At 56.1% G+C, this 12,827-nt stretch overlaps 1 protein-coding gene across 1 annotated transcript in view; it reads left to right on the top strand.

Moving 5' to 3' along the window:
- Window positions 1-12,827, top strand: part of ATP8B3 (ATPase phospholipid transporting 8B3) — a 78,047-nt gene that overhangs the window by 48,499 nt on the left and 16,721 nt on the right. The gene's annotated exons all lie outside the window — the stretch shown is intronic.

Here is a 12,827-nt window from a genome sequence, read left to right as displayed (position 1 = left end):
CCCCCCCGAACCGAGTGTGTTCCCCCCCCCCCCCCGCAGCTCCCGGTGAGACCGGGGGGGGGGGCACGGGACGGGCGGGGGCAGCCGGCGGGGTCCGGAGCACGGCGGGACCGCCCCGAGCCCTGACCCCCTCCCCGGTGACCCCCCCCGCCCCCGGTGACCCCCCTCTTACCAGGTGCTCCCCCACACACACACAGCGAGGTGACCCCCGCACCCCCCGGTGCGCATCTGGCGGCTGTGCCCACCTTGCCCCGCACATCTGGCTGAGCCCCCCCCGGTGGGTCTGTGCCCAGGCCCCCAGCACCCCCCTGAGCCCCCTCCGATCCCTCCCAAGGGCCGGGCTGCCCTCGCTCACCCCAAACACCCCCCGTGCTTCCCCACTCGTGTCCCCTGGGTCAGCACCCGGAGGGCATTGCTGACGTTCCCTGGCAGTGGAAGGGAACGGGAGGGGTCAGAGGGGGGCTTTAGCACGAGGAGGGGGGCGACAGGGACACGCGTGGGGCAGCATAAGGTGCTGTGCTGCAGGGCCCTGGGCAGAGATAGTGGGGAATGGAAAAATTAAAGAGGGAAAGGGAAAAGAGAAAGAGAAAATGTAAATGGAAAGGGAAAGGGAAGGGGAAAGGGCTAATGGAAATGAAAGGGAAATGGGAAAGGGATAATGGAAATGGGAAAGGGAAGGGGAAAGGGAAAGAGGAAAGAGGAAAGGCGAAATGGTAATGGAATGAAAAGGGAAAGGAAAACGAAAGGGAAAGGGAAAATGGAAATGCAAAGGGAAGGGGGAAAAGTAAAGGTGAAAGGAAAGTGGAAATGGAAGGGGAAAGGGGAGGGCAAAAGGATGGAGAAAAGGAATAAGAAAGGGAAAGGAAAAAGGAAAAGGAAAGGGAAAAGGAGAAAGGGGAAAGGAAAGGGAAAGCGAAAGAGAGAAGGAAAGGAAAAGGGAAAGGGAAAGAGAAAGGGAAAGGGAAAGTAAGGCAGATGGGATGAAGAGGCCACTCGAGCCGGGCCCAAGCCCCGGCCGGGCCGGGCCCTCATGCTTCCCAGGGACTTTTCCGGCCGCTCCCGGTCCCGTCGCCCCGAACCGGGCTCCCCCCGACCCCGAACGCCTGCGGAAGCTGCTCCGGCATTTCCCGGCCTGCTCCGTGCCCCAGGCCGGGCCGCTCCGGTTTCCCAAGCTTTATTGAAAACCGAAGAGATGAAAACGAGCCCTGCGGACCGGTCCTTGCAGCCTCAGTCCCCGGCGCTGCCGGGCTCCAGGCGGCCGAGGCGGGTCCGGGCTGGCCCCGGAGCTCCGGCAGCGGCAGCGGGGCTGCAGCTCCCGGCTCTCCGGGGCTGGGGGCCGCGGGCCGGTGCTCACGGTGTCAGCCGGCTCCGCAGTGAGGAGTTCCGCAAAGATTAACATCCCGTCCAACCGCAGCGCATTTAACCCAACCCAGCCCATCCATCGCATCTTATCCCACCCATGTCATCCATCCCATCCATCCCATCCCGTCCCCAGGAAGCGGGTTAAGTGACCAATATAATAAAATAAAGCCAGTTCTCAAGCGCCGCACAGGGCGGTCACCGTGGAGCAGATGATGCACGGGGAGGAACGGGGTGGTGGTGGTAGCGGGGGGTGTCCCTTCGGGGGCTTTTCTGCCCCTGTTAAGCCCCTATACCACGGTCCAGCCGGGATGTGGGAGGAATCCGGCCCCGCTTCTAGCTCTGAGCCCTGATGTGGCCCTGTCGGGAGGGGCCGCGGGCCATGAGCGGGATCCTGAAATCGGGAGGGAGCCGCATCCTGGGGGCTCCAGTGGGGATGCGAAGTCCCCGATATCCAGGTGGCCGGCGGGGAGAAGCTTCCAGGCAGGTAATGGGACATGGAGCCGGGCAGGGATAGGCAGAGGGGCCTGGAGCCGAGCAGGGATGGAGAGGGGAAGTCCGAAGCCAGGCAGGGATGGGCAGGGGGGCCTGCAGTCGGGCAGGGATAGGCGGGGTGTACAGAGCTGGACGGGGATGGGCAGAGGGAGTACAGAGCCAAGCGGGGATGAGTGGGGGGGGTCTGGAGTTGGAAAGGGATGGGCAGGGGGGTCCGGAGCCGGGCACGGGTAGCCTGAGGCCAGGCAGCGCCAGAAGATGCTGGGAGTAGGGGGGAGTGTTGAGGTGCGCAGCGAGGAAGGAGGTGGGGAACAAACCAGGGATGAAGCGGCCGCGTCTGCAAGGGTTTCATTGAGTGTAATAATGGCGATAGAGCATCGACCGGCCCATCGACCGCCCATCGATAGATCTATCCCTGCAGCTGCCCGCGCTCCCGCCGTCCTGCACAGCGTCCCCGGGTCGGGCTGGGCTTACGCCTCCCCCCGCTCCCCAGCACCGCCATGCCCGCAGCACCGGGTCCCCCTCCCGCCCCGGGGCAGGCGCTGGACTCTGCCCTCCGCCGAGCTTTGCACCGAGCAAGCAACAAATGAGAGAGACTTTTTAGTAATTAGTGTGACATAATTGAGTAATGCGGGAGCCCCACGTCCGTGTCCCCGCCCTCCCCCCCTCCTCGGCTCTTCCCCGATCGATGCAATATCATTAGGAGAGAGTCACCGAAACCCGCGGGGCTGGGGGAGCGGGGCGGCGGCGGGAGCTCCCCGGGTAGGGCCCGGGCCGCTGCCCGCGTGTGCGATCCCGGAGCCCGACCGGGTTCGCCGCAGCCGCTGCGGCCCCAGCCCGGAGGAAGCCCCGCGGAGAGCCCAGAGGCTCCGGCGATGGGCCGGGTGGCAGCGCGGGGAAGAGGCCCGGTCTCCATTCGCCAGCTGGGTGCTATTGATCCCTTCCCTCGCCTCCTTTTTCTTTCCAAGCTCCCTCTCCCTATTTAATTCCGGTCCCTCTGCTCCTCCGTAGCCGCCCGGGCAGCGCTCCGAGAGGAGCCGGGCAGTGGCGGCACCCTGGGGCGGGGAGTGCGGAGCTGGGGTAACAGGTCCGGGGCAGCCTCCGCCGGTTCCGCCCCCCCCAACCCTTCCGGCGCAACCGAGGGCTTCTTTCCGACGGGACGAGCGGGCAGAAGGCGCAGCGGGGCGGGCCCAGCCGCTACCCCCAAACCCCTCCTGCCCATCCCACCGCTGCCCCTAGGGCGGAGCGGGGCTCCCCGCACTTAGAGACGCGACCCCGCTCCCAGCCGGCCAGGGCAGGAGGCCGCGAAGAGGCCGGGCGGGCAGCCCCGGAGCCCGGGGAAGGCTGTGTCGGGGGTAGGAAGCGGTGCCTGCTCCCTGCCTGTACCCCTGCTTGTGTCCCTGCCTGTACCCCTGCCTTCGCGGGCCGTACCGCTGCTCGCTCTGCGGTTGCTTTGAGCTCAAATCTATTTTATTTTTATCTAATTTTTATCTATATATATTTAATTTCTACACCACCCCCACCCGCCCCCTTAGGAACAGCTCGAAAGCACAAACGACACGGCCAGAAACACATCCAGCGGCGCAGGCAGTGCTGACTGCAGTCGGCGAGCAGGTACAAGGCAAGGACTAAATAAACCAGTTTATTTTGCCGGGCAGGGAAGGAAAAGGAGGCGGTTCCGCGCCCCCCGCCATAGCAATGTCCCTTTAGCAGCCCAAGTTCCTTAAAGTTCTTTAAGGCTTCAAAATAACAGCCCCATCGCCTGGCAGGTGAATTATTTAGTGCCTATAGATTCCTCGCAAACCCTTTCATTTCGGTTCCAAATCTTCCCCAGCCCAGCTTTTGCCTGTGGACGTCTCGATTTTACAACAATCAAGCGGGAGGCAAAGAGCGTGGCAATTTCTGCTAATCGATTTTCCATACAATGGGCCCCAGATGATGTTTTAAAATGTGAGAAACTAAAATGTGTTGGTTTAAATAAGACTTTTGCAATCAATAGCTTTTAAAAAAAGAGACTTTGATACCGGTTCTTGAAGGGGATTCGAACGCTTTCGCTTCCAAAACAAAACAAAGCAGGAGAAAAAAAAAGCCAAAAAAATAAAACCCCTCCAAAAAAGCAGCCACGCCGGGAAAGTTCCGCCCGGATTTGGGGTTATTAAAGCGGGATTTGGGGAAACCCGCTGCGGGGCCGGGGATGGGGGGGATAAGGGGGGGGGTGGGAGCTCCAGGACGGGAGCCCCCATCCCCGCTGCTTTACCAATCCCCGCGGTAGCGGGCGGGGGTCGTGCTGTGTGTCCGTCTGTGCCTCCCCCCCCCTTCACCCGGGGTCTCTCCGGCTTTTTCGGGTTCAATTTCCCCTTCCCCGCTTTGCCCGCTTGGCTCCGGGTTTGTGGCGCTACGGGCAGGAATCCAGGAATCCAGCCGGGAAAAAACTCCGGCCCTTTCCCCACAGACCTTTTCCTCTGCTGAAAATCCACCCCCGTCGCCCGCCCCACCGCGATCTGCGCCCTCGGCAGCCAGTTCAAGATAATTTTAGCTGAGAGATCAGGCCCTTTCCCCGCCGCTTTTCCCTTCCTTTTGCAGGATATAAACACATATCTATTACTTTTGTTGTTGCTGTTGGTCATTTCCCCCTGTGAAAAATTTCCCCCTCCGCAGAATCGGCCCCGGAGACGTTTAAGGGGGGGGGGTAACGGACGGATCGGGAGCTTTCCCCCCCCCCCATCCCGCCTCTGCAGCCCGCTTACCCCCGCGCTCGGCGGGTGGAGCCGGGGCCGGGTGGGGAGCGCGGAAAAGCGGCAGCAACGGGGGTGAAATCAAGGCGTGGGGCGGCGGAGAGGGGGCAGCGGCAGAACCGACCCCTCCACAGCCTTCCCGGAGACTTTTCTCGTTTACACCGAAACTTTGGGCCGCCCCGAAACTCGGCAGCCGGGAGCGACGGGGCCGCGGCGGGGCGCTGGGCCGGGGTGAGTGGGTTTCTCCATCCAATTCACCCCGGGGAGGGCAGTTTGAGGACCGGAGGTTGCTCTTTTCGATGTAGTCCCTGCAGGTATACCCCAAACGACGCGGCCCCGCATTGGTCCGGCGCAGCCCGGACCAGAGCCGGGGGCCCTCGGGGCTCCGCATCACCCCGCTGCGGCGGCCAGGCCGGGTCCCCCCTGCTGCTCCCAGCTCCGGGAACACCGGCGTGGGCCTCCGGGAGCCTATTTCAACCGCAATTTGTTTTCTAAACTTCCCGGCGGAGCAGCCCTGAACTTTACACCCTTGGAAGCGCCACGGGGAGGGCTCGGCCCTTTTATTTTTTCCCCCTTTTTGGTGGAAATGCGGTGAAAATTGCGGGGGTTTCGCCCAGCTCCGAGGTGAGAGATGTTTTTTTTTCCCCTCCTCCCTCCCGTCCCTTCTCCGCCTTTCACCGGTCTGGCCGGGCCGTCCCTAAAGCGGGCTGGGGTGCGGGTGGATTAACCACAACGTGAGACATGCAACGACTTCGCCCGTGCTTTGCGGGGCAGGGGGTCCCTCAAGCTTCCGAAGTGACACCGCCCCCAGCCCCCTCGCCTCTGCCCTCTCTCACTTTTCGGTCTTTGTGCAGTTCGGGGAGCCTCAAACCCGAGTCCCTGAGCACCCCAAAGGCTCCCCGAGCGCTCCCGGGCAAGTCCGGGATCGAGGAGCCGGGGCCGGTGCGTTGAGAAACATCGAAGGAAGGAGACGAACCGGGCGTTTTCCTCCGCGCTGCATCGCACCGAGCACCGGCAGCACGCGAATTCACTGGACTTGTTTTACACATAACATAGATTAAAATTTATATAGAAAGAGACCGTATTTATTTGATATAGATGCGATATAGATGTAGTTATTGTTTTCTCTGTATTTTCCGTAGGTTTTTTCCTGGCGCCGCAGGACTCCTGCTCCTGGCTCCGGAAGCGTCTCTGCTTTTTCGGAAGATCCCGTTTCTGGAGACTTTTCTCCTCTCTCCCCGCTGTCTGCTCCAGCTCGGCCGCACTGCGGAGCGAACCGGGGAGGGGGTTCCTGGCCCGGAGTGCCCCCGGTTCCGGCGGCTCAGCCCCCGTAACAGGTAACTCTGCTCCCCGGGCAGCGCGTCCTGCGGCAAGACCCAGGGAGACAGCGGGGGGACAGGCAGGGGGGGGACAGGCAGGGGTAGGGCAGGCAGGGGGAAGCAGGGGTAGAGGCAGGCAGGGGACCGGCAGGGGTAGGGGACAAGCAGGAGGCAGGGGACAAGAAGGGAACAGGCAAGGGCAGGCGACAGGCAGGGGTAGGGGACTGGCAGGAGAAGGGGACACGCAGGAGACAGGCAGGAGTAGGGGGACAGGCAGGGGCAGAGGACAGGCAGGAGTAGGAGATCGGCAGGGATAGGGGCAGGAAGCGATGGGGATCAGGTAAAATAGGAGTAGAGGCAGGAAAGAAGCAGGGACAAGGCAGGGATGGGGCAGGAATCCGCCAACCAAGCAGCTGCCCTGGGCTCAGTGGGGACAGGCAGGATGGGGGGGGGGGGGGGTGTCGGGGGGGGGGCTGCCCCTCGCCCACCCCAGCGCGCTTGGGTCATGTTGTGTTTGTTACTGAAAGAACCCAAAGCGGCTCGTACCCAAGGCTATTACACAGACACACACAGAGCGCTGGCTGGCCGCAGCCTATACCCACCGCACTGACCTGTCCAAGGGAAACCTGGAAACATGTGAATCCACAGCCCCAAACACAGCCCTCCTCCTCCCAGCCCTACACCCCTATGGGCAGGAAGCTGCCTGCAAGGCAAGTGCCACCCCAAGAGCCAGTGAGGCAGTGGCACCCCTTTCCCTGTGCCCTCCTCTCTCCCGCAGCAGTAATTGCTGCTGTCTTTATCCAAACTAGGAGGGGGTGGTAGAGAAAGACTTCTAAGAGTAATTTTCCGGGAATTCTCCTTGGTGTAATTGTCCTGATAATAAATCCAGACGCTTAGCCCCGCGTATGAATTGCTTTTTACCATTTTCATTTATTATTGAACACAGTGGGGAGAAGGGGAAACGCAACAGGGCTCTTTCTTGTGAGAGGGAAGGGGCGAAGGGGGCCGAGGAGACCATTTCTCTGCAGATCCGGGAAATCTGGATGTGTTCATCATCGTGTGGTTTTGGGGTTTGCTTTATTTTTTCCCCTTAATACTTAGTCTGTTTCCCCACTCCACGCTTTTTTTTGGGGGGGGGGTGTATTGAAAACTAATTAAATAACCCGTTAGCTAACACGTTAAATTAAGATCCACTCTTGGATTTAATGATGTCTCCGGAAGAATTGACAGCAATGTGAAGACAGACTGTCAATAGATTCCTTCCTCTGGTTACACTGTATAAATGTGATTAAAACAGATCTCAAGGAAGGGTGTCCTGACATGGTGCCCACACTGAGATGGGGCCATCTAGGGCACTCATGGGTCTCCAGGGACAAACGTCCCCTGAAATGGGTTCTGACTGGGGAGATGGATGGAAGGATAATGCTGCTGCTCCCAAGGGTGGCCCATGGAGAACGAGAGACCGCCTCACAACATGATCCAGGTTGGAGGAAGACCCTGGAAAAGGCTCATGCCTCTAGAGAAAGAAGAAGCATCCCACAGACCCTTGTTCTGCATCACCCAGCAGTACTGGCCAAGGGGTGCTCCTTCACCCCCAGCCCTTGGGGCAGTCCAGGGCAGCCTTGTGCCCTATGGATGGATCCAGAGCTGAGCCTTGGCTTTGTCCTGGCTCCAGCAGTGCAAACAGTGGCTGGGATGGTGAGCATACACCCATTGCTTTCTGCTTAAGCTCTCAGGTAAAGGTTACCTTAGCATCCAGGCTGAAAAAAAATCAATGGCTGATACAGCATGAGACTCAGAAAGACAACATACATCTATCACTTAGGGATTCGATGGGCTTAGTATAGTCTTGTCAACAAATGATTGTTTAAACAGAATATCTCAACTGTTTATGGCACCCTTAATCCATACATTTAAGCACCACTGTAACATGTCCTGAGCATGGATTGCTGTGTAGAAACCTCTGTTGTTAGGTCCAGAGCTGCAGAACACTTAAGCACGTGCTTAAGTCTCTTAGGCTTCAAATTAATCATGTACTTAAGTGTTTTCCTGGACTAGGCCTGGCCTAAGAACAGGGTAATACCTGTCATTATGGTAATGGATGAAGTCTTTGTTTCCTGCCCTTCATTTACATAGTGTATAAAGGACTAAATGCACCTATGTGTCCTCCAGACACAGAGTCTTCTGGCTGATTTATCCAGCTGATGCACAAACAGACCCAGTGTCACCCAGCCAGGGAGGTTATTTCAGAGCTCTTCCTTCTCCCCTGGGCACTGGAGTCCTTGATGTGGCATTGCAGAGCAACCTTCCAGCATCCAAAGGGGGCCTACAGGGATGCTGGCGATGGACTCTTCACTGTAGTGACAGGACAAGGGGTGATGGGTTCAGAGTTCAATGGGGGAAGTTTAGATTGGAGATGAGGAGGAAGTTCTTTACTGTAAGGGTGGTGAGGCACTGGAATGGGTTTCCTAAGGAAGTTGTGAATGCTCCATCCCTGGCTGTGTTCAAGGCCAGGTTGGACAGAGCCTTGGGTAACATGATTTAGTGTGAGGTGTCCCTGCCCATGGCAGAGGGGTTGAACACAGATGATCTGAAGATCCTTTCCAACCCTAACTAGTCTATGGTTCTATGATTTTAGGGAGGTTTGAGCCAGTGGAGCCAGCGGTGGTAGCTGAACCCCCCCCAGGGACTGTGAGTTAAATGATGCAAAGGGAAAGAAGAGAGGGTCAGATGGAGAGGGCTGCAACAAAGAGATGCAAAAGAGAATGAAGAGCAAAAAGAGGCTGGAAAAGCATAACAGAGCAATGGCTATGATGTCCGTGGGGAGCTGAGCTGGCAAAGCAAGGTGCCAGCTCAAACCGGCCTGGAGACCTGCTGGGGGAGACTTGCAAACCCCATAGACCCCCAGCCCACCAAAGCCTGGCCCTGTGGACCCGTGGGTGCTGCTGGAGCCCTGTGGCTGATTTCTGCATTTGATCTCCAACTTAAAGCCAAGCAGGTGGTTAAATGATGCCCTCCCCAAGCTGTCTTGCTGCAAGGGACAGGGGTAAGACCTTCCAAAGATGTCACCTTCCTCTTCTTGCCAAATCTGTGCCCCAAGCTCAAACCCAGCCACAAGTGCCCAGGGAGAACCCTTCTTGTAGAATCAGAGACTCATGGAATGGTTTGGGTTGGAAGGGACCTTAAAGCTCATCCAGTTCCAGCCCCCTGCTATGGGCAGGGACACCTTCCACTAAAGCAGGTTGCTCCAAGCCCCTGTGTCCAACCTGCCCTTGAACCCTTACCATACCCCAGTGAAACCTGTCCTAGCTGGAGGCAGAGGCTGGGCCACTTCTTGTGTGACCTTCCTTAGGGCTCCCTGAGCAGCTGGAGGAGACACAGGCAAGAATCCCTATTCACCAGCACGTGCTTAACTTCAGTCGGTTATGGAACGCCCTTGATGCCAGAGTGGTTCCTGGAAGACAGGGGAAAGCTGGGGCAGCGATGACCACAGTCCTGCTCCCTGTGGGGACACCGTGATGGGCTCTGTCAATGGGTCAGACTCACTCCCCATGGCTTTGGAATCCAGTGGCTCCTGAAGGCAAACCTCTTCAGAGGCTGCTGTACCCGGAGAGCTGGGGAGAGGCAGCTGGGAGAGCAAGAGGGCGTCTGCCCCAGCAGGATGTTGTGTTCAGGAAGGTTTCTGTGGTGGTGAAGATCAGGAATATTTTCCCAAGATGCTGCTCAGCTCTCAGGGCCATGGAGAGCTTGTCAGATATCGAGCAGGCTCGTCAATGCTGCAAGCTCTAAGTGAAAGCAGAAATCAGTTAATGGTCTTCCCAAGCTGTCCTCTCGGCGTGGGGAGTCCTCGCAGAACCTGGGGCGGGTGGTTTGGGAGGGGTTGGTGTGCTGCTTCGTAAAGAGTTCATCCAGCAACCAGCGCCGTGTGTATAAAACCATATGTCTGAATAATCACAGCAGGAAGAGGAAGCGGGGCCCTGATTTGAGGAAGTGCTGCCATTCATCGCAATCCAGAAGGATCCACTTAAACCTCCTTGGGAATTTGGGGGAGAGCTTTGGGCCCTGAGATGCGATGGGTTCCTCTGTGAGAATTTGAATTTCTTCAGTTAAAAAATGAAAAAAAAAGCAAGAAATTGGGAAAAAAAAAAAAAAAAAGGAAAATCAAACCCATTCCAGGCACTGTCAGTCAAAGCAGGAGGTTTTGACAAGCTTGAAGGCTGTGGCTAAATTTAAGCTTGGGCGCTTTGTCAAATTTCCTTTTAATGTGAATGAATCACGCTTTCAAAACAAAAATAAAATCACCTGGGGCTGGAGAAAGGAAAATGGTTCTCTTGTAAAATGCTGAAGCAGGACAATCCGATGACTCCAACTCGGCCAATGAGATGTTTGAAAAGGGAGATTCAATGAAGCGGCTGGCTCCTGTGGGGAAATGATTCATTTTGATGGAGCGGCATTGCTCTGGTTGTCAGAACTTTTGGAGTATATCCCCTGATGGCTGCTTGGTGGGAAAGGGTTTCGGGTGCTCCCAAAACCAGAGCACTGACAGGGCTCTCAAGCCGTCATCCCTGTCCTCCAAGGTTTGTGTCCTGCCTTCCTCCAGGTGGTAAATCAGTGTAAGACAAGCAAATTCCAAAAGGCAAGTGCAGAGGATGTGAAAATTGCAGCAGCAGGGTCAGGGCGATTCTTCTTGGCAAAGAATTCGGCTCCTTTTGTTACCCTGTGGTAGGATGGAGCCCACAGATGAAGTTCAGGTCTACCTGGATGCTTGTGTGTGAGGTCTGAGCTGGAGCGCGTAACTGCATCCACCTTGGGCTGAGTCGTGTTCAGTTCTACCTGAAACAACATTTCTGGGTATTTTAATTTACATTAAGATAATAAAATATCTTTAAAGCTAATGATACGCATGTGCTCTGATGCTTCTTCCTTTGGCTGAAGGATGCAAGGTGAGATGAGGGTCCATCAACCTGCACACAGTACCTGGGGGTCATATCAAAGACCCATCTGTAGACCACTTAGGTGCAATACAAGTACTCATCGACTCCCCTTTCCATCAGGAATGGGTTAGTGAGCTTCTCTGCTGCAGGCTGACCCTGAACTGCTATGATAGGAAGCCCCAGAGTTGCATGTTAGACCACAAAATTGAACAAAGAGGTGACCTAGAGAACAGCTGACCCAGTGATAATATGGATATACCTCTGTGGGGAACCCAGAGATGAATTGAAGTCACATAGGCTGTGCCAAGGGCTGAGGGTTGGGATCATAGAATCATGGAATGGTTTGTGTTGGAAGTGACTTGAAGCTCATCCAGTTCCAAACCCCTTCCACTAGAGCAGCTTGCTCCAAGCCCCGTCCAACCTGGCCTTGAGCATTGCTAGGGATGGGGCAGCCACAACCCTGGAAGTGTTCAAGGCCAGGTTGGATGCAAGTCACCTAGGTTGGTTGGATCAGAAGTCCATCTTTGGTGACCAAGCATCAGTCCCTGTTTTCTGCCTGGGAAGCACCTTTGTGTGTGAATTCCCTCTTGTGGTAGTTAATAAAAGTAGTTGGCTTTGATGATGCTGGAGAAACTTGGCTTTTCCTGGCTTTCAAAGGAGCTGACCTGCACTTGTGGAAATGAGGCCACTTCACATAGGTGTCTCAGTAGGGGAAGTGTCCACTTGTGAGCACTTGTGGTCTAGTATTAAGCCCTCTGTCCTTCAGCTGTGCGAAGATAATCACAAAGTAAGGGTTGGAAAACTCTTGCGCAAAGACTTTGGGATCTAGATGCGACATCGCCTAGGGACCATAGTAAAAGGCATTGTTAGAAGACACACATACACATATGAGATGCATGGATCTACAGTGGCAGGCATTGAGAGCAGGATCAATATCTGTACAGTAAATACTCTGCAGCACCTGGGAAACAACCGCCCCACCCCTGCTCTTCATCTCATTAAAGAGATGGGCAAAGCCTGGGCATCACTTTTAGGATGAGCTGTTGGAGGCTACAGAGATGATGTTGTTGGGGAGGCTGTTGGAGCGAGAGCTCCAAGGCTTTTGTGGCAGCGAGATCTGCCTAATGAATGGCTCTTTGGAGGGATGGACCTTGTCTACACACAAAATTGGAAGCCAAAATTGGTCTTGTGTAGACACCCCTAAATCATTTTAAAGCAGGTTGGTATTGGTTTGTATAATTCGATTCCTTTACCAAAGCGAAGCGAAATCGATGCAAATGGGGTTGCCATTGATTTCAGTACATCCGCACAAAGGTTTTGCCCCAGTTTAATGAAATCAGTTTAAAACCACACCTTTAGCTAAACTGGCATAACTTTGCGTCCAGCCAAGGTGAGAGGCAAAAGGAGAAGGAAGGAAGGCTCCGTGATCTACCCTAAAAGGAGGCGAGGGAGAAGTGTTTATGAAGTGCATGTGCAGGCAGCGAAGCCTGTTCAAGCAGGCTGCAGTGGCACAAAGTGATAAGGAATGGGTCAATATAGTTTTCTCAAAGATTTTTTTTCTTAAAGAAAGGTTAAATGTGAGGTGATATTGATTTCCCTTTTCTCCCCATCGCTCCTCTCACCACCCCTCCGGCCCCTTCCCCTCCTCCCTGCCCTTTCCCCACCTCCCCGCATCCCAGAGCCATCCTTGGAGGAGGAACTGCAGCCCAAAGTGGCCAAGTGACCAGGGAGGACCACAGCGCCGGCCACGGCACTGACCAATGGGCGCCCAAAGGAGCCCCCGTTGCTTAGCAACCCGCTGCAGAGAGGGAGGCAGAGAGCGCAAAAAGATGGATTTTCAGATTGCAGCAGCCAAGCAGATCAATTCTGCAACATGGGCTACAGTGGCCAAGCGGAATCTCTCTTGCTCCCAGCAGGTATTGATCCAGCCATGCTATAGGCATTGAATGAGCTCTAATAAGTCCTGAGTAAACAGGAACAAGGAC

Source organism: Pezoporus wallicus, unplaced genomic scaffold, assembly GCF_028554395.1.
Source record: "Pezoporus wallicus isolate ANWC-B61680 ecotype Strahan unplaced genomic scaffold, APGP_CSIRO_Pwel_v1 contig_8376, whole genome shotgun sequence".
NCBI classification, from domain to species: domain Eukaryota; kingdom Metazoa; phylum Chordata; class Aves; order Psittaciformes; family Psittacidae; genus Pezoporus; species Pezoporus wallicus.
This window is presented reverse-complemented; position numbering and strand designations above follow the sequence as displayed.